The sequence below is a fragment of the Panicum virgatum genome, chromosome 6K, assembly GCF_016808335.1.
Source record: "Panicum virgatum strain AP13 chromosome 6K, P.virgatum_v5, whole genome shotgun sequence".
Classification (NCBI taxonomy): domain Eukaryota; kingdom Viridiplantae; phylum Streptophyta; class Magnoliopsida; order Poales; family Poaceae; genus Panicum; species Panicum virgatum.
In genome coordinates, this window is record NC_053141.1 from 21,517,217 (window position 1) to 21,541,329 (window position 24,113).

Below are 24,113 nucleotides of genomic sequence, written 5' to 3' on the forward strand. Positions count from 1 at the left end.
TTATGTACCCATCGCATCCCTATGGAACCAGAACATCAACGGCGGCTCAATGATGCGATGAGGGAGGTAGTCAAGAAAGAGGTACTAAAACTACTACATGATGGTATCATATACCCCGGGCAAGATAGTGAGTGGGTTAGCCCAGTCCAAGTGGTCCTAAAGAAGGGAGGCATGACAGTTGTCCGGAATGAGAGAAATGAGCTCATACCTCAGCGTACAGTCACTGCATGGGGAATGTGTATCGATTACCGGGTGCTCAACAAGGCCACCCGGAAAGATCACTTCCCTCTGCCCTTCATCGATGAGATGCTTGAACGGTTGGCAAGACACTCATATTTTTGCTACCTCGATGGATACTCTGGTTATCATCAAATTCCTATCCATCCTGATGACCAGAGTAAGACTACCTTCACCTGCCCCTATGGAACATTCTCCTACCGGCGAATGTCATTTGGTCTTTGCCATGCACCGGCTTCCTTTCAAAGGTGCATGATGGCGATCTTCTCAGACCTTATTGAGAACATCATGGAAGTGTTCGTGGATGATTTCTCAGTCTACAGTAAGGATTTCGATCAGTGTCTTGAGAATTTGGACAAAGTTCTCAAGAGATGCCAAGAAACACAATTAGTCCTTAATTGGGAGAAGTGTCATTTCATGGTCAGAGAAAGGATAGTCCTCGGACATAGAGTATCTGAAAGAGGGATAGAAGTGGATCGGGCGAAGATCGATGTCATCGAGCAATAGCCACCCCCGACAAATGTCAAGGGAGTCAGAAGTTTCTTGGGTCACACTAGCTTCTACAGGAGATTCATCAAGGACTTCTCCCGTATAGCCAGGCCCCTGACAAACTTACTGGCAAAAGATGCCCCATTCAACTTTGACGAGGAATGCCTCGTAGCCTTCTATACCCTCAAGAAGGCACTCATATCAGCACCCATCATTCAGCCACCCGATTGGAAACTTCCATTCGAGATCATGTGCGATGCAAGTGACTATGCTGTGGGAGCAGTGCTGGGTCAGTGCAGAGTTAAGCAGCATTATGCCATATCATATGCCAGTAAGACGCTGACCGGACCCCAGCTGAACTATGCAACAACGGAGAAGGAACTTCTGGCAATTGTATTCGCCATGGATAAGTTCAGATCCTACTTGGTCGGTGCAAAAGTGATTGTATACACGAATCATGCAGCACTAAAGTACCTCTTGACCAAGAAGGATGCTAAGCCACGACTCATCCATTGGATTCTGCTCCTCCAAGAATTCGACTTGGAAATAAGAGATAAGAAAGGAGCAGATAATCACGTGGCAGATCATCTCTCGAGAATGCAAATACAAGGGTCGGACCTACCGATCAATGACTATTTGAGAGATAATACTCTTCTAAAGGTTACGACAACCAGTCCATGGTATACAAATATGGTGAATTTCATGGTGACTGGGTACATACCTACAGGAGAAGATAAGAAGAAATTGACACACCTCAGCCGATTTCACCTATGGGATGACTCATATCTATTCAAAGTCTGCGCGAATGGTCTACTTCACCTCTGTATCCCGATGTGTGAGACCCGCAAAATTCTTGAGAGTTGTCACTCCTCACCCTATGGAGAACATTACGAAGCCTTCCATACCATGCAAAAGTTTGGCAAAATGGATTCTTCCGGCCAAACATGTATGGAGACGCAAAGGAATTTGTGCGGTGTTGCCCAAGATGTCAAAAGCATGGGAATATCAATTCCCGAGACGCAATGCCACCGAAGAGCAATCTTCAAGTGGAGATATTCTACGTATAGGGAGTCGACTTCATGGGTCCCTTCCCAATGTTAGAGCTGTGCGAGTTTTGACGGTGCTTAAGTGCCATTTTCACCCGTCAACTATACTCAATAATAAAGGAAAACTACATGCCTTACTCACATATTTGTATCACTAACCTCGCTCCACAGTTGTTTTCGAGTTTTGTACATTTCAAACGAGCAAGAGCGGAATAAGACGAAAACACACAGCAGATGCCATACAACTACGTAGAATATCGCATCGGGCGTCACCCACTTACAAAGAGGGCCCATCTGGCAGAGCAAACGGCCGCGCCACGCATAATACATACAAGAAAAGACATCAGGGCCCACATGTCAGCCTGCTAGAGAAGGATAAGGACGAGAGGTGGCCAGGTGGGGCCGGCCTCCCGTCCAGGTGCATTTCGAGGAGCAGTCACCCCCAAGTCTCCTGATCACCTTCCATGCGTGCATTTGGTGGGAACCGACCTCCACTAGTATAAATAGGGCCCCCTCTCACCCCACTCAGCACACACACACACACTTCATTCCATTCTCTCCAAGAAGGCTCTCCCCTCTCTTGCTCTCTTAGCTAGGTAGTGGAGCTAGGCTAGTTCTCTTTAGAGAGCAAGTCGTCCTCGGAGTCGTTGAGCAATCCTCGGCTCCTGGTTTGTATCCGACTTGTCAGACTTCTATTCATAATATAGAGTTTTACCATGGTTGCTTTACTATCTTGATAGTTTATCAATCCATGCTTATTTTGTTCATAAGTTATGCTATGGTCTTGGTTAGGCCAGATGATCCGGGTACGGAGAGAGGTTCGTTGTGCTTTCGGGCTTGCTCTAGTGTTTTACTCGTCCATCCGAAGGGTGGGAGACCTGGGGGCACTAGAGTAGTGACTTCATACACGAGCGTGGTGCTCGGGTATGCGGGATCCTTCGGATATGACCGTGCTCCATGGTGTGACTGGGGTAGACGGCAGGTGGTGACAGCCCTGTCCGTCCGGCATAACAGCTGTGTTGCTTTTAGTGTACTCCTCGACGTTCGGGTTCGGTGTAGGAATTCATGCAAAGAGGTAACAGAGCTGGACGTTCTCCAGTGCGGGACCTTCTCCCCGCTATCCCATTTTCCTGGCACCTGCAGTCCTAACCATGATCTAACATGACCCCAGCTTTGGATCGAAGCACTAGGACACCTAACCTAGCCTAAGCTCTAGCTGACTTGACGTAGGATAGAGTAGTCCTTTGTTTATAGTTTCTCTCCTTTATTCCTTCCTCTTGGAGTGTGGATGTGTGCTGTGTCACATTACCCTTGCTTATTCTTTATCTGGACTTACCCCTTTTAGAGTATTGCCTATTGCTTGAGGCACAATGTCATGGCTAATGTTGAGTACAATACCTTTGCCGCTGCCGTCCTTTGGGACACAAATAAATGACGATACCCTTACTCTCCGGGTGAAATGCTACAACGGTATATTTGTGTGCTTGCGGATCCATCTGTAATCATATTTATTATACCACGAGAGTGGCACCCCTTGAGTGCAGTTGCTAGGATGGGTTCGGTGCCCTCATTTCTAGTGATTGCACTAAGGACCACCAACAGGCATTTCTGGCGTTGTCGCTAAGGATTAACCATCCCTAGTGATTGCACTAAGAAACACCAACAAGCATTTCTGGTGCCGTTGCCGGGGACGGCATGTGAACAAAGATATTGTGCTGATATTAACATAGACCTTGTACTCAGGATATAGTCTTTACTCTTTTAGGCTAATGTCACTTTATATCTTCTTTTATTTTTTATTTCAAAGAAGACAGGGGTAGTGTATGATTGGTTTCTCCCTGCCGGAAAACTACATAGACAATCCAGAGAGGCTCGTGAGAAGGGCACGACCTCGCGTCGTTCCTCCTCTCGCTATCCTCCCGGCACAGGAACCCATTCAGGAAGCACCACTTTTTCTTGAGGCTATGGCTGAAAAGACTCTCCGCGAGTTCTCCGTCCCCTCCACCGACAATGTGGCCACTGGCCCCAACATCAATGTCGGGGACGTGAACTTCGAGCTCAAATCAAGCCTCATCAACATGGTGTAGGCTAGCCCATTCTGTGGCAAGCCGAATGAGGACGCAGATGCACATTTGCATAACTTTCTGGAGCTCTGCGACACCGTAGTCATACGGGGTGTCGCCGCCGACGTTGTCAAGCTTCGTCTGTTTCCCTTTTCCCTGCTGGGGAAGGCGAAATAGTGGTTTTACTAGGAAAAAGACATCGACACCAGGGCCAAATGCTCCATGGCGTTCCTCGCAAAATTCTTCCCGCTGGGTAAAACAAATGCTCTGCGCGGGAGAATATCAAGTTTCCAGCAGACAGGGATGGAATCCATCCCAGAAGCTTGGGAAAGGCTGCAGGAATACATCCTGGCCTGTCCTCATCACGGCATGGACGAGTGGCTCATCCTACAAAGCTTCTACAACGGGCTCACAATGACATCTCGAGCCAATATTGATGCTGCTGCTGGAGGAGCCTTCCTCGACCTGACTATCGCCAAAGCCAAAAGAATTGGTCGAGAAGATGGTCTCCAATCAGGGGTGGAGCGATGAACGACTCCAGCCCCGTACAAAAGGCATGCATACCGTCAAGGAGACGGATATGATTGCCGCGAAGCTGGGCCTCCTAATCAAGAAGATGGAGGAAGGGAGCAAGCAACCGATCCATGCTCCTGTTTACAACATGGGTTCGCACTACACGTGCGAAGTCTGTGGCAATGATGGACATTCGGGGAACGATTGCCCCGAAACCCGTGAAGACTATGCCTACCTTAACAAAAACAACAACAACGGGTACCGTCCACCAGAAGGAGGCCAGGGGTGGAACCAGCCACGTCCACCTTTTCAGGGAGGTAATAATTATAATCTTTCTTTTCATTCGAATTTCAATTCAAACCAACCTCCCTTAAGAGAACTTGTTCTAGGCCAAGTTAAAATCAACGAAAATATAAATAAAAAGCTTTTGGCCAATGATAAATCCCTGGAAAGTTTAAATTTCAAGCTTGAAACTTTGTCTTCAACTCTTAAAAACCAGTTAAGTTTCAATAAAATGATCGAAACCCAGCTTGCACAAATTGCTGCTTCGTTACCTGCTGTTGAGAGCGGGAAGATCTCGGGGCAACTCGAGTCTCCCGTTGAAAATGTCAGCATGGTGTCTACCGGACGGGGTAACTCGTCCCGAAGGCCACCACGCAATAACCATGCAGGTAGGTACTATCCCCCAAGGAATGACATTTGGGATGGCATGGTGGCAGCTGTGCAAGAGGATCCAGGGGTCCCCATGATCAGCTGCTCGATCTACATCAAACACTTCGAGCGATGCCTTTGCGATCTGGGGGCAAGCATAAATATAATGCCCAAGGTAATATATGAAGAGCTTGATTATCCTGCTCTTTCCCCAATAACCATGCTCGTACAACTTGCAGATTCAACCATTCAGTACCCCGAAGGGATAGCCGAACAAGTTTTTGTATGAGTACGAGACTCCTTCATCCTTGCCGACTTTGTGGTAATGGATATGGAGGGCGACCTCGGAGTCGACCTCGTTCTTGGGCTACCTTTTCTAAGGTTCGCCAAGGCAAGGATCGATGTCGGAAAGGGAGAGATCCATTTCCATGTCGGACGGGAGGACATGTTTTTCAGGTTTAAGAAGAGGGAAGAGCAGCGCTTCATGATCCAATAAGACAGTGAAGGGCAAGCACTCTGGGGTGCACCAGAACCCCAGCCAGAACAATGACCCTCCGCACCTAAAAGAAAGAAGAAGGAAAAGAAGGTGTGGCGGAAGGTCGAGAGTTTGGCCTTGTCTAGTTCTCCAAGACAAGCCGACAAATGGTAAGAACGATGGAGAAAAGTCGTGCACATCGGACTTTAAAAAACGCGCCCTTGCCAAAGGTAAATTGATATTTATCTCATATTTGCTTTTCCGCCTTTTCAAATTTTCTCGCAAAAGACGGTCAATGCCATGGGGAAGGGATGGCGGAGCAAACTACCCGAGGCACTATGGGCCTATCGGACAGCTTTCAAAACTCCGATAGGGATGACACCGTACCAACTTGTCTATGGCAAGACTTGCCATCTTCCAGTTGAACTCGAGTACAAGTCCCACTAGGCGATCAAGAGGTGGAATATGGATCTCCAGTCAGTCGGGATCAAACAACAAATCCAACTAGCTGAACTGGATGAATGGAGGGAGAAGGCATACCACAGCTCCAAGCTCTACAAGGAGTGGACGAAAAGATGGCACGATAAGCGAATCAAGATCAAGCACTTCAAAACGGGAGATAAGGTACTCCTCTTCAACTCCCGCATTTGTTTGTTTGGTCATGGTAAGCTTAGAAGTAAGTGGGAAGGCCCATTCTTAGTGCTTAACGCCGCCGACCATGGCGCTATAATCCTTCAGGACGATGACGGGAATATTTTCAAGGCCAATGGCCAAAGATTGAAAATATTCCTCGAGCCTGAAATATCGAAACTCTAAGAGGTAGATGTCTACGAGTTATCCGAGTTAGAGCACACATCTACGGTCGTCGCTGTACCTTAAACGTGTTGTATCCTAGGTTAGGTGTCTCTTCTCTTCTCCCCCATGCTTTTCTTTCCTTTTGTGGACCAAAGCACCCAAATGCCTGAAAATAGAAAGACCAAGGAGGAACATTAAGGTGGGGCCGGCTGGCCTAAGGGAGGCCAGCCGGCCTGGCTCCGAGCCCGTTAGCCCTCATCCTTTCGTGCAACGTTCCAATCGTTGTAAACGATCATCTCCTGGGTGTTCGGATCGAGTGGAGATGATTTAAACCAAGATGCTCCCCCTTCCTCCTCATTCCAAAACTCTCCACGAGATCTCTCTTCGTCCACCGACTTCTCCATCGAGATCACACCCATGGACTCACAAACCTCTCCAAAAACTCCCAAATCCGTGTCCATGGAGACTTCCACTCCAAAAGCGCCCTCAAAGTCCAGCCATTCGCGAGAGTCATCCAGCAGCATCAGGATCCTTGGATCCCTGGAGATCACCATCCTCCCTCTGTCGCCGCCTGCCGGACAGGGGGGCCAGCCCCAGGCCGGCCAGCCTAGAGGAGGCCGGCCGGCCTCACCTCGAGGCCGGGCATCTCCCGGTTCGGCAGAGAGCGCTGCCCACGGGCTAGGAGCAGGGGCCTATTGGTGTTTCCTATGCTCAATAGAATATAGATTCCACAAGTGCACAGAATCACCGCTGCAACACTTCACCTTGGAGTATTCTAGGGCATCGTAATTTTCCTCAGGGAAGCACTATGGTAAAGAGTATCGAAGAATCGAATGACAAACTTTACTAGAGATATCAACTAACTAACTTAGTGGGGGTAAGCCTAATATGATAGATAAGATAATGGCCATGATGACCGTCTAACACAGGAGACTCTAATCCTTAGAGAGGCAAGCGGCTGGGAGGACAACGAGTGAGAAAGACTCCTAAAACACTTCTAAACTAGTTATTGGGAACCTAGAGCTTACTTCGGCGGCCTCAGGGAAGGACTCATACTGGGGTGAGAAGGGAGTCCAACGGCATTCGGTACTACTGCTATGAGAACACCCGAACGTGGTGGACTACAAGGGACGGACAGGGCTGTCACCACCTGCCGCCTACCACAATGGTACCGTAGGGTGGAACACACTTTCTACCTAACACTAAGATCGGACACCACATTCGTACTCGGTGTAAGGATTTCTCTTGACGCGTTCAAGAGAAATCCCCCTCAACCTAGGGACCTAACTTGAGTTCCCTAGCCCAGGCGAGAAAACCCGTAAGGTAAGATCCCGATAAACAAGAAAGATACAAAGACTAAGCTAAAGGAATTACTTCCGCACACAAGTAAGATAACTGGAGAAGATAAATAAGTGCGGAAAGTAAAGCTCACTCAAAAAGATAAAGAATATAACTATATTGATAAATGTCAAAGGAAATGATACAAGAGCTTATACCGACTTCTGATGACGATTCCGGAATCCCGAGACAAGCTCGACTTGACTCTAACTCCCAACTACCTAACGTACTCTAGAAAGGAAAAGTGAGAAAAGAACTCCTTTTGGTGTGTGTTGAGAGTGAGGGTGTTGCTCTCTATTTATAGATGCTAGAGGTCGGTGTTTGGCCGAGGCATCGGGGGTACACAAGAGGGTCGGTTGACGTAGCTTCCACGCGAAGATGAGCTCAAGACGCTGCAAAGTGGGGCCGGCCGGCCTCCCTTAGGCCAGCCAGCCTGTGATTTCCTCCGTTTGCGCCGACCTTCTCGTGGATGCTCCTGATGTCCTCCTGGTGTCGGTGTAGGTTGCGTTGGATCAACGCTGAAAGTTGCAGGCCGGCCGGCCTCCCCTAGGCCAGCCGGCCTGGAGTTGGCACGTCTCGGCCCTCTGTTTCACAGGCTTGCTGATCAACATGTGTATGAAGTCCATGGTGGTGCTCCGGTCCAAAAGATCTCGGCAAGTGCTGAAAATGGGTCCATTAATCCATATGTTAGGCCTTTCGGTCATAACTTTTGTATTTGCTTATATATCCAGTTCATAGGGGTCCATTGGAGGGTCCCTAGTGGTCTTGTGGCAAGGCGAGATGTGTTCTGCAAAGGTGCCGGGCCGGCCGGCCTAGGTGAGGCCGGCCGGCCTGCAACCTCTGCAGAACACGAGTCCGAAATTTGTAGTTTGCATAACTTTTGCATCCGGACTCCGAATTGTATGATCCAAGTGTCCAATTTGATCATCTTGACGGGCTCTTCAACATGGCAAAGTCAAATTTGGCATTTGACAATGTTTGTAATGGTGTCATTTTATATCCATGTTTCACCATCCTTGTAGATGCTCCATTTAATGTTGTTTCTTGCATATTCTGAGCATAATCCTGCAAACCATCTCAAACCACCACAACTTGTGGAATTTGTTAGGATTAGGTAAAATATGTATGGAACATGGTGCAAAGCTCAATTTATTCCCGAGAAGTTGACGGTCAAAATGGGAAATAATGGTCGTCAACACCCCCCCCCCAAGCTTAAACTTCTGCTCGTCCTCGAGCAAAGCTAAAGCTGAGGCTCGGTGGATCAGGAGTTGCATCAATGCTCATACCCCGTAAATACCTTATGCACAACATATTACTCTAACCCATATGTACTGTGAATGAGTTGGCTCATACCTTGGTTTCTGGTAGATGGTGCTTACTGGCATTTCATCCCTCGTCTTGGGCAGTTGAGAGACTGAACAACCTTTACCGAAATATTTCCTGCTTACTGTTCAGGTTCCTATCTCAGAATATTTTTCAAGTTTTCAAAAAGTGGTTTAAGATTCCCCAAAGGTACTCTCAAGTCGCTCAAGGTGTATGATCCTCACCATGGTCGGAAATTTTGACCAACTTTTTCCTACTCTAGGGCTGATATGTGGAGTTTTGGGTAGGAAGAGTATAGCATACCTTGGTTACTTGTGTTGCCGAGCCGAAGAGTGGTTCGCAAGAGGTTGGTACTCGATCAAATCCCGATCTTATGGAAGGTAAAATGTACAGGGGAGAGGGAGGAAATGGACTCACGCTTAGAACATCTCTGGTCTTTTTATTTGAGCTCCTTATTTGAATTCTCTTGAGTGGAGGTATGGGTCTTGTCTTTCATTTTCTTTTCTTTTTTGCTTCAATTGTTTTTAAAGAAGATGACACATACTCCATGAGGATAGAGTTATTGGAAGGGAGCATTGCTTGGATAGACCATTTGAGATGGATAGGCTCACTGTGGAGATTTTGGGTTTTGTTGTGAGGGGAATTGTCTGACGCAGGTGGATATCAATACCCGGAGTAGGTGATTGACATGCCAGACATTTTGAGGCTAGCAAAACAATGGGTACGCAAAGGAGAAAGATCAGTAGATGACAAGTACCTTCCTCGAACGGACTCACCATTCGGCAAAGCTCAAAATAACTCAAGATAGCTTATATCGGTTCATATGATAAAATATTATGGCTCTGGATAGGACATGTAAACCAAAGGGGAAATCTTTACCATGTTTTATTTTTTTAAAGAAATTCCGAGAGGTTCCCTACTAGAGCATGCAGTTTTATTTCGGTCTCGGCTATCTCAAATCTCACAACAACTTAGACTTGAAAATCAAGCTCATGCTCCCACTCAAACTAGAATTTTAGTGAAATTTCCATGAGCCAACATTTCAAGCACTAGGAGAGTAAAAAGTTGGATGTGAGGTACTTGCAAAGCATGAACAGAGCAACTATTCATCATCTCCATGATAAGGGCTTACATGGATTTCCACACATATGTGTTGGGAGTATTATTCAAAGCATGAAACATTTTTTTTTGTGTTTTACTTTAATTTTTTTTTTGTTTTTATTTTATTTTACTCTTTTTTTTGAATTTTGAAAGACTCAAACTATTTTTTTTTGAAGGACACAAGATCAAAGGGCAGGTGAGATGACTTACCTGGATACATTGGCGTCCCCCCCAAGCTTGAATGAAGCTCAGTAGGTCTGCCATCTTGACCGATTTTTTTTTATGCAATGTAGAATTGAAAGAATGCATCTGCGAGAATTTAAACATGCCATGATGCGAAATGGAAAACTATGCAACAAGATAAACTATCCTATATGCAAATGCAGGAATGGATAACTACCACGTACCTCATGGCAAGGGCTCGAGTTTCTCGTCCTGAGCGGGATTATCCATACCTTGGGTTTGGTCGTCGTCACCTGATGGAGATGGTGGCGACACTTTCTTCTGCCGTAGGCAGAGTTACTTCGATCTCTTTCTTCCCAAATTCCAGAAATTTCTTACGTTGGATATTTCGCATCGCGTTCCGTTGGTTATACACCTTGATCTCCTCCCGAGTTCGAAGATTCTCCACGAATTCGATGAGGGTAGAGTTGGATGGGGTATATGGCTTCTCTTGCTCTTTCACAAATTCCTTCCGGTTGCAACTTTTGATCTGTGAGCATTGTTCATCATTCGGTCTGAAGCCGAATCTCTATTTCTGCCCATTGATGTTGAGTTGGATTACTCCAACTCCCGCATCAATGTGTGTGGTTGTCATACTCAAGAATGGCCTCCGCAATATGAGAGGGATCTTGGTGTCGACTTCCATATCGAGAATGACAAAATCAACGGGCACAAAGGAATTCCGTATTTTCACCGGAATATCCTTAGCGATCCCCGCGAGATGACGAACCGATTGGTCTGCTAGCTGCAAACACATGGAAGTAGGGGCAAGCGCATGATGGTTAAGTTTATCATAAATTACCTTTGGCATGACGCTGATGCTTGCTCGCAGATGGCAAAGAGCGTGCTTAAAGTGTTGAGCTCTGATGGAACATGTGATGGTGGAGCATCCTGGTTTCTTCTTCTTCTCCAGGAGAGGGTTGAGTATAGCTGTGCTACATTCATCTGTAAGCTGCACGACCTCGGTGGGCGGCAGGACCCTCTTGTTGCCAAGGATATCCTTGAGATACTTGGCGTACGTGGGAACTTGCATAGTATCAAGAGGTGGTGTGTTGCCATAAAGCTTCTTGATTACCTCGACGAACTTGCCGAATTGCTCGTCGGCCACCGGCCTCCTTTTCCGATCTAGAAACGGTAAGGCGGTTGTATCATGACAGACCCGTGAAGTTCTAGGGGGTTCCACGGGGTCTTCCTGGGTAGCAATGTTGTTGGATTCTTCGGCCTCCTGCAGCACCCCATCTTCAGCATCGGTATTCCTGGCGGTTACGGTCTTCTGCCATGTACCTGCATCCTGCAGAAGATGTGGTCTCTGTGTGGATTGTCTTGCCCGCATAGCTACTGCATTCACGCTTTCTTTCGGGTTCACTCCCGGTTGCTCGGGAGGCTCCCCCGTGTTATGGTTACGACAGGATGAGGCCAGCTGAGTTACTTTAGTTTTTATCAATTCATTGAAACTCAACTGATTTTTAATAACAGAGTCAAACCCCTCTAGTTGCATAGCCAAAGACTCAAGAATTTTATCATTAGCAAGAAATTTCTCACTAATGTTGTCATTCATTTGCTTTTCGCCGTACATGAAGTCCTTAAGCGAGGGTTGCAAACTGTTATTAAAACTGTTACCTTGCTGTTGGCCGAAGGGGAGGTCGGGCTTAGAATTCCAACCTTGCTGAGGACGGCAGTCTGTGTCATCGGGAGTGTTGTTCCCAATGGAGTTCTCGTCCTTTTGAGTGAACGGGCAGGAGTTGCCCGAGTGTCCAATCTTGCCACATTTCTCACATGTCATCCGAAACTCAGTCTAGTTAACCTCCTGGTGTGGAGATTCCAGCTTTTTCATGAGAAGATCCATCTTGGCCACCAGCCTGTCGACACTGTCGATTTCATGTATTCCTTTTGCATGGGCTGGCTACCTATCTGCCTTCCAATTCTGGTTGAAAACAATCTTGTTGATGAGCACTCTAGCTCCTGCAACATTGAGGGAGAGGAATGCTCCTCCCGCTACTGCGTCCATGTGATCTTGCGATCGCTGGTTCGGGCCATGGAAGAACTTCTGAATGATAAGCCATTCTTCCATGCCGTGGTGTGGGCATGCTGCAATGTATTCCTGAAGACGTTCCCAGGCTTCCTAGACTGTTTCGTCCTGGAGTTGTTGAAAACTGGTAATTCTGTTCCAAAGGGTGTTGGCTTTGCCCACCGGAAAGTACTTGACCAGAAAAGCATTGGCGCACGCATCCCAAGTGTTGAATTCTTCCTTGAAGGCGTAGAACCACATCTTTGCTTTCCCAAGCAAAGAGAATGGGAACAACTGGAGACGAATATTATCCATCGTAGTGCCTTTTGAGTTGATTATGCTGCTCACTTCCAGAAAATTTTGAAGATGAGCGTTGGCATCCTCTGATGCCTTTCCGCAGAAGGGACTTGCTTGGACCATATTGACAAGCCCAGTCTTTATCTCAAAGCCATCAGTGCCTTGGTCATTGACTAGTCCAGTAGGGATATGGCTATTGGACGGAGCTGAGAATTGACAGAGTGTCTTCTGAGCCATGGGTATTGAAGCTGGTGTTGTCAAACCTCGATCTTAAGAAAATTCCTTCTGGTAGGACAACTATGCGTCAAATAATTCACCCAATTCTTCTGGATCTGAGTTGAGGTGATATGGTAGATCGAATCTGGTCGTGCACTGCTCAGCAGAAATCACAGATATCTGAGAGTAATGGTAATCCCGCTAAAATTAGTGGTGATAAACTAGTAAATTTTATCAAACTATTCTACGATATCTTTAGCCAATTGCTTCCCTGGCAACGGCGCCAGAAATGCTTGTTGGTGTTTCTTATGCTCAATAGAATATAGATTCCGCAAGCGCACAAAATCACCACTGTAGCACTTCACCTTGGAGTATTCCAGGGTGTCGTAATTTTCCTCAGGGAAGCACTATGGTAAAGAGTATCGAAGAATCAAATGACAAACTTTACTAGAGATATCAACCGACTAACTTAGTGGGGGTAAGCCTGATATGATAGATAAGATAATGGCCACGATGACCGTCTGACACAGGAGACTCTAATCCTTAGAGAGGTAAGCGGCTGGGAGGACAACGAGTGAGAAAGACTCCTAAAACACATCTAAACTATCGAGCTAGCCTCTCTAGACTAAATCTTGCCTCTAACTACTTATCAGAAACCTAGAGCTTACTTCAGTGGCCTCAGGGAAGGACTCAGACTGGGGTGAGAAGGGAGTCCAACGGCAGTCGGCACTACTGCTATGAAAACACCCGAACATGGTGGACTACAAGGGACGGACAGGGCTGTCACCACCTGCCGCCTACCACAACGGTACCGTGGGATGGAACACACTTTCTAGCTAACACTAAGCTCGGACACCACGTCTGTACTCGGTGTTAGGATTTCTCTTGATGCGTTCAAGAGAAATCCCCCTCAACCTAGGGACCTAACTTGAGTTCCCTAGTCCGGGCAAGAAAACCTGTAAGGTAAGATCCCGATAAACTAGAAAGATACAAAAACTAAGTTATAGGAATTACTTCCGCACACAAGTATGATAACTGGAGATGATAAATAAATGCGGAAAGTAAAGCTCACTCGAAAAGATAAAGAAGATAACTATATTGATAAATGTCAAAGGAAAAGATACAAGAGCTTATACCGACTTCCGATGATGACTCCAGAATCCCAAGACAAGCTTGACTCGACTCTAACTCCAAACTACCTAACCTACTCTAGAAAGGAAAAGTGAGAAGAGAACTCCTTTTGGTGTGTGTTGAGAGTGAGTCTGTTGCTCTCTATTTATAGATGCTAGAGGTCGGTGTTTGACCGAGGCGTCGGGTGTACGCAAGAAGGTCGGTTGACGTAGCTTCCATGCGAAGATGAGCTCGAGATGCTGCAAAGTGGGGCTAGCCGGCCTCCCTTAGGCCGGCCGGCCTGTGATTTCCTCCGTTTGGCGCCGACCTTCTCGTGGACAATCCTGATCTCCTCCAGGTGTCGGTGTAGGTTGCGTTGGTTCAACGCTGAAAGTTGCAGGCCGGCCGGCCTCCCCTAGGCCGGCCAGCCTAGAGTTGGCACATCTCGGCTCTCTGTTTTACGAGCTTGCTGATCAACACGTGTATGAAGTCCATGGTGGTGCTCCGGTCCAAAAGATCTCGGCAAGTGATGAAAATGAGTACTTTAATCCATGTGCTAGACCTTTCGGTCATAACTTTTGTATTTGCTTATATTTCCAGTTCATAGGGATCCATTAGAGGGTCCCTAGTGGTCTTGTGGCAAGGCGAGATGTGTTTTGCAAAGGTGCCGGGCCGGCCGGCCTAGGTGAGGCCGGCCGGCCTACAACCTCTGCAGAACACGAGTCCGAAATTTGTAGTTTGCATAACTTTTGCATCCGGACTCCGAATTGGATGATCCAAGTGTCCAATTTGATCATCTCGACGGGCTCTTCAACATGGCAAAGTCAAATTTGGCATTTGACAATGTTTGTATGGTGTCATTTTATATTCATGTTTCACTATCCTTGTAGATGCTCCATTTAATGTTGTTTCTTGCATATTCTGAGAGTAATCCTGCAAACCATCTCAAACCACCACAACTTGTGGAATTTGTTAGAATTAGGTAAAATATGTATGGAACATGGTGCAAAGCTCAATTTATTCCCGAGAAGTTGACGGTCAAAATGGGAAATAATGGCCGTCAACAGGTCCATCGTGTGCTCCCGCGCGCGCAGCCTGGTGCGACCTACAACAGGGGTTCTTTCCCCTAGAAAGGTCATTACCAAGCGCGCGGGAACATACTCCGCGGGTCGTGTTGCACAAGTCACTGCACTCCAAGCGGTGCAGATTGACTCATCCACATACTCCCCGGAGTACTCTCCCGCCAGTCCTAGCCGTCCACGCTATCGCGTGACCGGGGCCATGGTCGGGCGAGGGAAGGTGCTCACCCCGCCATTGGATCGCAGCGGTGTGGACTCCCCACCGGATACGGTGCGGTGCCACATCAAGCCGCCACCGATCCGTGGTCCGTTAGAGATCCATGCCTACACAGATACCAAGGACAAGGAAGAGGATGAGGAGGAGGTGCCCATCGACGTCGCCTCTCTCCGTGAGCAGCTTGCTGCCCTTCGGCTATGCCTCAACAACATGGATCAGCGCGCAGCCGAGTCGGAGATCGATCGGATGGAGTTGGGTGATCGGGTTGACACCCTTTGTAAGGCCGTTTGTTCAAAGATCAAACGCCTTGTGAAGGCGGCTGGGAACGAGGATCTTTACCGATCCCCGAACCAAAAGTAGGTGTTAGGTCTAGGAAGAATCGTAGGTCTAGGTGTTGGTGCTACAATTTAAATTCTTTTATTTCATTTGTTTAGTTCATTCATTTGTATGCAGCAGCACCCCACTCTGTTTTGAATAAAAATAAAAAGTTGTTCCTCCTTGTGCTCTTGTGGTTGGGACACATGTGTGTGCCAACCACACCCCTGCTTTGATCTTTTGCTGAGTGCGTAGTGAATTCAAACGAGGAGAACTGAACCAACGTTCCAGAGAAATTTGAATGAATTCTGAGGGGAATTCAGGCCGAGCGGCCTACACCAGGCTGGCCGGCCTACATTTGCCATCAAATCGACCAAGGCAACCTACCTAGAATAGTGTACACCGAGCCTGCACGTCTGCAAAAGTTCCACGGAATTTGGCCATAGGTGCAGGCCGGCCGGCCTACCCTAGGCCGGCCAGCCCCACTTGTCGGCCTCTCTCCGAGAGCCTTTGCGTGGTGCTGGTTCAACCCCTCTACTTCCCTATCCTTTCTATTTTTGTTCAAATTCACCCTGGTTAATTTCAAATAAAATCTTGAACGAATTGCATAGGAAGAGTGAAATCGTTTCATAGAATTGACATGTGCTAAGTTTTATTTCATATACAAGTACCTGTCTACCTCGGAACTCATGTTTAGGATCGCTTGCCATCTTGCTTATTGATCTCTGCGATATGATGAAACGAGGTTGTACAAGTTCCGAATTCAAAGTCTTGGAAGTTTTTATTTCGAAAATACAAAACAAGGCAACTCTTGTGCTCAGCTTGCCATTTACCCATTCCAAAGCCTTCATATCATTTACATACAAGTTCAAACCTATAGCTGTCTTTCCCGTTCTAAGCTCGTTCAAACATCATGCCTCTGAAGTCAGTTATGGTTGCTCATCGTTGTGGGTTATACACATACACGGTCATCACTCCAAAGTCCTCTAAGTGGTTGCATAAAGCTCTTCATCCCCCTGAAATAAAAAGAAAAGAAACATATGAACGGCATTCATGCTAGTTCAAGTAAAAAAAATGAATGAATGAGGAAGGGGAGAAATGGAAGATGCTTGAGTACCACTAAGGACATACATTCCCATTCACACTTGCACATGACCCGAGTGATGAACACTTTAACTACCAAGAGACATTACATTTGCGCTTGCAATAGGATTGTGTAAAATATGCAATCACCCTTAACCGAGCTCCACATATGCCTGGCATGGAAAAAGTTAGGACTGGTGAGGTTTGAATAGGATGAGCAAATGAGTGGTTTGAGCAAAAGAGTATGCCTTGATTTTATAAAATCCCGAAAAACCCTTCCATGTACTGCGAAGCAGGAACTGGTTACAATTTTTATCGACTCATTCCGGAGATCAATGGGTGAAGATGGCAGCGCTAGCCACCTGAAATCCAAGGTATGAAGGGAAAGTTTTGAAATAACGCTTATGCATACCCGATCTTATGATCCCTGGACTTTGCTTGATCCTCAGGATCTGTTTCGACTCTTTTTGCTCGGGACGAGCAAAGTCTAGGTGTGGGGGTGTGTTGGCGGTCATTTTTAGTGATTTCTACCGCCAATATTCCTTCGGATTTCATGCTTTCAGGACCATAATACATCAATTTTCACTAACATTAATGAGTTCCACGAGTTTTGGTGATTATTTGATTTCAGGAACAAAACATACAAAATTGAGCCAAAATGGGAGAAATCCCAGGCCGGCCGGCCTACCCCTATGTAATTTCATCATGCAACTCCTCGGAGATGGTCCTGAACACAAGATCAAGCAAATATCAAGTGCTCTACACAAGTGCTATGAGTTAAGACCGAAATGCGTACACCAAGTCCAATTGGGCCACTTTCAGTGACAAGACAATCAGTCGAGACCCAAACCGACTTGAGAACAAACATGCAACACATGATCAGCATGACAGAACAATGGGCGGCTGAGCCGAGCTAGAGCCAGGCAGGCCGGCCTCGGTGAGGCCGACCGGCCCCTAACTGTCTGCGTTGAAGCCAAGCAACTGCCACTAACTCCAGGAAGGAATCAGGAGAATCCACGAGAAGGCGGTGCGGGATCAGAGCCACTCTCAGGCCGGCCGGCCCCACCTGTCAGCCTCTGGTGCTCCCCCTTGGCGTGGAAGTTAAGCACAACCGCCTTACTTGCTTGCAACTGACGCCAAGCTCTGAACTGACCCTGAAACACTATAAATAGAGCTCCACCTCTCACTTGTAACACACACCATCCATTAGAGAAGAGTGTTCACTCTTGTGCTCTCTTTGTATTAGAATAGGGAGAGAGTGAGGTGAGAGCTTTGGTGCAAACGAAGCTAAAGGAGCGGACTCGAGTTCTCTCGGTCTTACTCCATATTTTGTATCCACCTCAGAGGAATATACCTTTGAGTAAGTTCCTCATCTCAACTTCAGTTTCTCACAAGCTTTACTTTCTGCTTTAGTTACTTGTTTAATTACTTTCTTTGATCTGTGGGATCCTGAGTCTGCGTAAGTAGCGAGTTCTACTTATTTGAGGTTGCTTTCTATCTAAGTACACAGTAGGAGCAAGTAGCTCGATAGCTGTGTGGTGCCTAGGCTTGGCTAGCTATCTCGGGTTCTGTTCCACCCCACGGAACCGTTGTGGTAGGCGGCAGGTGGTGACAGCCCTGTCCGTCCCTCGTAGTCCACCACGTTCGGGTGTTTTCATAGTAGTAGTGCCGACTGCCGTTGGACTCCCTTCTCACCCCAGTCTAAGTTCTTCCCTGAGGCCGCCGAAGTAGATCAAGTCAGTAGTTAGCTTGTCACTAGGTAGAACAGTAGGTTATCTGGAGTTAGGCCCTCTTCCCTCTTACCTTTTCTCTCTTGGTGTGTTCGGTTGAGTATTTCTAGATTTGGTCGAAGCTTTACCGTTCCTTGGATTCGATATCCCAGGTATACTCCCTGGTGAAGGCTACATCGGTCTCTGTACGCTTGTGGAGTAATTCATTTAGGCTAAGGAGTGCCAACATCCACCTTCTTCTCGGCAGAGTATAGCAGCTCTTTGACCTGAAACCGACATTGTGAACCAATAAGGAGCTGCCACGTCGAAGCTCAAAGATGGTCGAACCCATGGGCCATCGGCCGACCTGGCCCTGGCTCCAACCGCCTTCCCCTTTGGCTAAGACACTAACATGTGGGGCCTTGTGCCTCTGGTTGATGACTCGGCTCAAGGTAGGTCGGTTTGTGTCACTAGTGGGCCCTCCAATCTATGTGATGCTCGTGTGGCGGCATATGATTGGATGACGTCTTGCTCCTTGGATTGAAGGAGATTTCCCTTCATTTTTAGCCAAAGCCTTGTACTGATAAATTTCTACAAGGACATGTGGAATTCGGTGATTTATTAGCATTATGAGCATAAGAAATGTTAGTTCATCCATTTATTTTGACCAAATTGACGCTCGAAAATGGTCCATAGCGAGCGTCAACAGTCTTCCATTGATTGTAGCCCGTCCCATCAAAATAAGGAGGCTTTCCCATGTGAATTGATGCATTGTGCTCACTTGGAATTTGAAAGATGTAATCATGATAAACTCGGCAATTGTTGACGCTCACTATCGACCATTTCCAGGCATCAACTTGATCAGAAAATCATGAGAGTTTATATTTCTTACACGCATATTTATCCAATAAAGTCCCTAAACCACACTTCACCTTCTAGAAATTGCAAGTTGTGTTTTTGAGCTGATATGCAGGTTGCAAGCACACTTTATGCAGGTTGCAAGCACACTTTGGCCACTTTATATCCTTTATATATATCCCTTGGGTTGCATTTCGGTTAGTTGTGCTAGGTTGCTGCGCTATAACACACTTGGTCCTTTTTAATTAATTTGATTAATGGTATATGCAACTTAATTCTGGGAGTGGCCCGCTTGAGTGGCTCATGTCTCGTTTAAAATTGGTTTTTCTAGAAACTTGGTTTAGGGGGGCTTGCACTGTGTGTTGTGCTAGCTACTCTCCATAAGGACCGTACGTCATTAGAGCGACAACCTGGGACAATCGCGCAACCACAAGATTGGAATGGGACGGTCTTGGCTTACTAATTAGGTCTTTTTGGTTTGGAGTAACTTACCTGCGGGGCAGGGGAGGTAAGCTTCAATGGTCCCTGCTCCTCCGGCTTGGTCTGTGCTCCGTGTCTTGTACCCCCGTGAGGTGGGCCCCATCGTCGCCGATCCACCCTCGCGGTTACTCCTTACCAACGAGATTCTTTGTAACGGCCTCGTAGTGAGTTTGCTAGTCATCTCACGTACGGAAGTGTGATGAACAACTAGCGTAGCTCACGACTTGTGGGTAAAGATGTGCAACCTCTGAAGAGTGTAAAACTGGTATACTAGCCGTGCTCACGGTCATGAGCGGCCCGGATCCTCCTTTTGATTAGTGGGGTTACCTTGGTGGTTTCGGTTTGGTTCTCAGTAGTATCATAATTAATTCTGATTAATTACTATGAAACTGGGGTATGGTAACTCATCAACTTGTAGTAATAGCTTTGATAAAATTTTGCCAAGATTAAAAGCTAATGCAGTTGAGTCAGCCAACCTTAGAGCCTTATAGTTTGTGTTATACTTGTTGAGTACAAGTTGTGTACTCACACTTGCCTCCTCTACTTTTTCCTCTTGTTCTTTTTGGGATACTCTACTGTTGTTCAGTTCCTGCCGACGCGAGGGAGTTCACCCGGAGCTACTAGGAGTACGAGGACTTCTAGGCGTTCGTCTCCCAGTCGACGTCCTTGTGGCGCCCTGCTCAGCTTCCGACGAGAGTTATCGTATATGTTTTACGTTTCTGCAGACTCTGCATCAGACATTTTGTCATTATTGTAATAAATAACATTCGTACTCGTTTTATTATATCTTTTTACATGATATGTGCTGTGATATATTGTTCATTATGTTGTATATACGTGTGACTTGATCCTGGCACGTATATGATTGCTTGGTTTATGTCCTTTTATAAACCGGGTGTTACATGGGGAGAGCGAAGCAGTGGTTTTATGCTAACAAGGCTGCTGTGGACACTTGGGACAAATGTGCCAAGGCGTTCCTCGCGAAGTTCTTTCCGACGAGCAAAACCAATGCTCTTCGTGGACGGATTTCGAACTTTCACCAGGCATCAAATGAGTCAATTCCTGAAGCTTGGGAGAGACTTCAGGAGTACATTCTAGTGTGTCCGCACCATGGAATGGACAATTGGCTCATTCTTCAGAACTTCTACAACGAATTGACTAAATCATCCCGTGATCATGTGGATGCCGCTGCGGGTGGAGCTTTCTTCTTGCTGACCATTGAAAGAGCTACATCATTAATCGAGAAGATGGTGTCAACCAAAGTTGGAGCAATGATCGCCTCCAACCACGCCAGCGAGGCATGCACTCCGTTAAGGAGGCCGACATGCTCGCTATGAAGATTGATCTACTCCTCAAGAAATTCAAGGATTATTTCCAAGATAAGGCTCAAATGCAAACACTTCAAGTCTTGGAAACTCACATGACGTGCGAGGTCTGCGGGAATGTTGGATATTCGGTCGACAACTGCCCAGAAATCCAAGAAGAAGCGTTATATCTAAATGGTAACAACAATGGGTTTCGTCCACAAGGAGGTCAGGGGTGGAATCAACCATGCCCATATTATCAAGGAGGTAATGGAAATTCAAATTCTTTCAATCCTAACCAACCTACCTTGAAAGATCTTGTCTACGGCCAAGTGAAGATCAATGAGTCCCTTCATAAGAAGTTGGCCGCTATAGACAAATCTATGGAGACCATCAATGCCAAGATGGACGGATTCTCCACTGCTATCAAGAACCAGCTGAGTTTCAATAAGATGCTCAAAACTCAATTGGCTCAACTAGCTGCTACCACACCTGCTGCTGAGCTAGGGAAGATTTCGGGGCAACCCGAATCAACTCTAGAGAGCGTCAATGTTATAAATGCTATGTGGAAAGAGCCACTTAGCAGGACACCTCTCAGCTACGCAGAGAAGCTCACACGCCCAAGAAGAGGTGCGTGGGGCAAGTTAGCAGCTACAGTAAGAGAAGATCCTGGAACCCCAGTGATCAATTGCTCAATCTTCGATTGTGAATTTGATCACGCCCTGTCTGACCTTGGAGCCAGTGTCAACATCATGCCCACGGTAACGTTTGAAAAGCTAGGCTATCCATCAATTTCCCCTACTACTATGTGTGTTCAGCTGGCGGATTTCACTGTGAGATATCCCGAAGGAATCGTGGAAAATCTTATGGTAAAAGTCAAGAATACCAACATATTAGTGGACTTCGTAGTTCTTGATATGGAAGGAGATCTTGGGATCCCGCTCATACTTGGGTGCCCATTCCTCAAGAATACAAACGCCAGAATTGACGTAGGGACAGGAAGAATCAGCCTCCGTATCATGGGAAAGACCATGAAGTTCAAATTTCAAAACAAGAGGGAAGTATTATTGATACATGAGGATAGTGAGAAACAGGGGTTATGGGTAAAACCCAGTTGGAATGATCAAGATTATCACTCCCCTTCTAAGCCAGCTTGGGAGGATTGGGAGATTCATACTCCCCCAACCGAGCCAGTGGAAGACGACCAGAAGATCCCCAATTTCATCACCAATACAGTATGGGAAGATCTAGAGATCGTCTATCCTACATCCGAGAATCCTATTCCTATGTCGTCTATGCTACTAAAGAAGAACAACAAAATATGGTGCAAGAAGAACAAGACGTCATCGACCGCTACTACTTCTCCAGGTACGAACGAAACAACCTCAACCTCATTAGGTATGGAAAAAAATCCTTTATTTGCTTTTTGAATAAAATTTGATAAAAAACTTCCAAAACAAAATAAATATTTACTGCTTTATTTCCCTTTCCATCATGCGTGGTAAGAATGTTTTAACTCCTTATGAAAGTTGAAAAGATGAGTTTTGCTTTGCTCTATCATATCTGTTGTGCTTAGTTCGGAAATAAGAGTTCTCTTGAGTTTAAATCTATTGGTTATGTAAATAACTTGCCAATGAACCTGAAAGTTTCGTGGGTTGCATATGCTTGATCGAAGTCTAAGTTATTGTGAGTATAGATATGGAAAATAAAGTGGTACATGTTTGTTCTAGAGATGCTCGAAATCTGGAGTTGTTTTCGAAAATCTAAAAAGGCAAGTTCCCCAGTGATAAGCAAAGTCCTACCAGAGCCATATGTTACATTCCACGAAAAACCTTACACATATGCTGCTTAATGTTCTGTTGAGTTTTGTCAAATTGTGTGACCCTAGTGAGATGTTTTTCATGCTTTCTCGATCATAAGCACGTACACATCCCATTCATTTGCTACATTCCTATATTAGGAATTGAGCACCATCATCCATCCATTTTCCATCAATAAATGCTCCATGTCTTGGTAAACTCTCTCGTAGAACAACCTTGAAATAAAATAAAGTCAGATTATGGTTGCCCCAAAAAGAAAAAAAGATGGCATGCCAAAGAAGCATGACCCAAAAAAAAGAGAAGAAGAGAGAGAGAAAGAGGTAGCCATGTCTCAAAAAAAAGAGAGAGACAGGGATGATTCTAGAGAGAAAACCAATGCCTTAAGGAGTAACTCACATTCATCCATCCATCCACCCATCCACTCATACACTTGCACCTTTTGATCGAGATTGCATGACTTGTTTCTCTATGGATCCTCTCTTTGACTTTACAATATATGGAATGCAAGTATGCCCTGTTCTTATTCATCCTTGAGCTCCACAAAGGCTTTTTAGCAGTAGGAAAGACCGAAGGCAGATACTGCCCTGGTGAGGATAGTAAAAGTTGAGTGCTTCGAGAGAATCATCCTGGGAACTTTGCCATATTTCAAAAATCTTTCAAAAAGTATCTCTAGATGGATTGCAGATCTATGAACAAGTAAGTACTACTCTACGCACCGTTCTAACTCTCAACAGCCCAAGGCCGGGAGATAGCTAAGAAGCCCCATGAAGGAGTAAGGTAATTGTGCAAAGATATGAAAGCCAACTCATTTAAGCTTATAGATGAACATTTTTGCTTCAGACTATGACATGACAGGTAAGGTACGAGTCAAAGTGATTTTCTGATCAACAACCTGATTTGTCCTACTTTGCTCGGGACGAGCAAAGCACAGCTTGGGCGATCTTGTTGACGCTCACTAACGACCATTTCCAGGCGTCAACTTGATCAGAAAATCATGAGAGTTTGCATTTCTTATACGCATATTTATCCAATAAAGTCCATAAACCACACTTCACCTTCTAGAAAATGCAAGTTGTGTTTTTGAGCTAATATGCAGGCTGCAAGCACACTTTGTGTGACACCTCAGGTGTCTATCATATTAGGACATAAAATAATGTGTGAAAGTTATATTTGTTTTTGTGTGCAAGTTTAAATTTTCAAAACAAAATTAGGGGTATTTCAATAATTTTAAAAAATTACAAGTCCCTTTGTGCAAAAATTTTTAATTTAGGGAGCAAATTCAACTTTGTGAAGGGCATTTTTGCAGATATTCTAGTAATCATTACTTGGCATCTTTATTGCAAATAAGTCCCAAATTTGTTGAA

General features: G+C 45.9%; 3 non-coding genes across 3 annotated transcripts; 1 reads left to right on the plus strand and 2 right to left on the minus strand.

The window, feature by feature from the left end:
• Positions 1–4,097: 4,097 nt before the first annotated feature.
• On the minus strand, positions 4,098–4,206 carry LOC120639406. Its single transcript, XR_005661409.1, has one exon. It is a non-coding gene; the product is annotated as a small nucleolar RNA R71 (small nucleolar RNA).
• An 8,116-nt stretch (positions 4,207–12,322) lies between these two features.
• LOC120639392 lies at positions 12,323–12,429 on the plus strand. The gene has a single exon (XR_005661395.1). It is a non-coding gene; the product is annotated as a small nucleolar RNA R71 (small nucleolar RNA).
• An 8,206-nt stretch (positions 12,430–20,635) lies between these two features.
• LOC120639422 lies at positions 20,636–20,742 on the minus strand. Its single transcript, XR_005661425.1, has one exon. It is a non-coding gene; the product is annotated as a small nucleolar RNA R71 (small nucleolar RNA).
• Between the last annotated feature and the right edge of the window lie 3,371 nt (positions 20,743–24,113).